We start from the raw sequence: 2500 nt of genomic DNA on the forward strand, positions 1-2500 counted from the left end.
TACATATATATATATTATATATATATATAATATATATATATATATATATATATATATATATATAATATATTATATATATATATATATATATATATATATATATATATATATTATGTATACAATGCTACATATATATATATATATATATATATATATATATATATATATATATATATATATATATATATCCTCGTATATGCACATATACCATAAACCCTTCAGACAATTGCTTTGCTGAAGGACTATACTTATATTTTTAGTGTGTTATGTGATTTTGCAAAAGGTATAACAGGCAATAATATGCTAAAGAGGGCAAGATATATAACATCTACAACTATCGTTTTCAATCCCCAATAACGCTAGATATATAGACAACCATTCTCTTTATCTTCTAAGCTATATAATGGTAGCTTAGAGAACCTTGTACTAATATCTCTACCCAGAAAATACCATTGTGAATGTATTTAAAATACCAAATTATCTTGATGTACCAATAGTAGTACCAATTGACAGTTTGTTGATGATTCCATAGTTAGAGGCATCTTTTTATACTCATGTAGACAGATGTTTGATGTGTGGTAAGTAATATTTCTCGCATGAAAGGAAATCCAAAATGCAAAGAAGTTCCAATGGATTTTCGTTGCAATGTGTGTGTTGTTTATTTATTTATTTCAGCAAGGATATTTTTAGTATATTTGTACTCATAAAAATTCACCCTTAAGATGGAACAAAAGCCGTTCTTGGAAGCTGTTGTGGAAAATAAGAAACAATTGAAAATCAAATTATGATTAGTTTTCAAAAGTAAAATCAGTTGCTTGAATATTGAATATCCTTATTTATGAAATAATTTGTGTGTGTATGTTTGTATTTGTGTATATAAATATATTCATATATATGTTTATGTACATATACATTATATATATATATATATATATATATATATATATATATATATATATATATATATATATATATATACGTATATATATTTAATATAAACATATACACATATGCATATCAGTGTCTATAAATTTATTTAAGCAACTGTGACTTTCTTTTCTGTCAACATTAATCTCGAGTCTCGCTTATCACGAAGAGACAAAATTGAGACAGATATAATACCTGCAATGTCGAGTGTTGAAACTTTTAGTATTATTGTTTCGCATCATTACTACTCTTTGTATGCATTCAGCTGTTTAGAAACAATTTTGAACCAAACGGCTATGCAAAGCTGATGATAGATTTTTTCTTATTGAGAAAGAAATGGCTTTCTATTTTGTTCTATGTCCCTTTTAGAAAATTGTCTATAAACAAATTATTGATATCTATGTAAATTATTGAGAAAAGAAATTCATTTTGTTTAAGCCTTATGGAGGAAATTAATGCCTAAAAATAAGGCTGCAAAATATAAGCCAGTATAGAAACACGATTATTGTTTATTGCTGTCTTTGTACAATCTCGGAATTCATAATGAATTATAGATCAATACTTTTTCCTCATGGTAAACTTTCCTCTTTTGTAATCCTATCTAATTTTTATTAGATTATTTGTTTTACTTCGTTTTCTATATGTCCAACAGGAAAGATTATGATGAATACATACCCTAGCTATCAATTTGATTCATCTCCATTTTTATCAAATGCAAATGAAACAGAAAAAAAAAATGATGCACCAACACCATGATGTGCATGACGGTCATTCAGTACCAAGTCCAGGATACAACACACATATATGATACATATTTAGATTCAGTGATTTAGACGGTACAATTACCAACTCCATAGATAAGAACATGTTAGCCCACACTTTTACTATGCATATCATGCTTTAACCAGATATACTAACACTCTTTCTGTATATATATATATATAGCATGATTTGATTTTTCCACTTTCCCAACTGTGATTAGTAAAACAGCCTCGTTATCTCTCTGCTTAGGCCAATACTCCAGTCATGTCACTCAAGCACCCAGGCCAAACCAGCAGACTTGTCATGAAGGCGAGTAGGCTGGTCATGTTCCTCTGCCATGAAAGTGTGTTTTTTTTCTATTCAGTCGCATATATATATATTTATATATATCCCTCCCCCCCCCCCCCAGTCCCCCCCAAGTCATGTTAGTCTCTCAGTCTTGCTTTCCTTGATCATGAGGACGAAACCAGTACCAGATTGTCATGGAGATATGAACATGGATAGATCAGAAGAAGAAAAGGAATAAGAATAACGCGAAAGCTTGATAAATTTGTGAATGAAAAGAGTCAGTCTCCTCCTATTCTAGATGAAATGCATAACATACAGCTTTTGCCTATGAGTAAAACATTGTACTTTTTCAAAGCATTTTTTGTTCGTTTGAGTATTTTTCCTATGTGAATGGCTTATAGTGCTGTGTCTACGTAATAGGGGCTTGTAGTTCTGTATTTATTTATATCTGAACTTGTGTCATGCCTCTAGCATTGAGTTTTCCGACATATGTATTGTTTTTCTTTGGCATCATTAGACTTCA

The 2500-nt window shown here is 29.3% G+C and overlaps 1 protein-coding gene across 1 annotated transcript in view; it reads left to right on the forward strand.

The window, feature by feature from the left end:
* The window catches only part of LOC122261076 (zinc metalloproteinase-disintegrin-like NaMP), a 54416-nt gene that overhangs the window by 34853 nt on the left and 17063 nt on the right, over positions 1-2500 (forward strand). The gene's annotated exons all lie outside the window — the stretch shown is intronic.

This window comes from Penaeus japonicus, unplaced genomic scaffold (assembly GCF_977035675.1).
Source record: "Penaeus japonicus unplaced genomic scaffold, GWHDUDI00000001_assembly GWHDUDI00000010, whole genome shotgun sequence".
Lineage (NCBI taxonomy): Eukaryota > Metazoa > Arthropoda > Malacostraca > Decapoda > Penaeidae > Penaeus > Penaeus japonicus.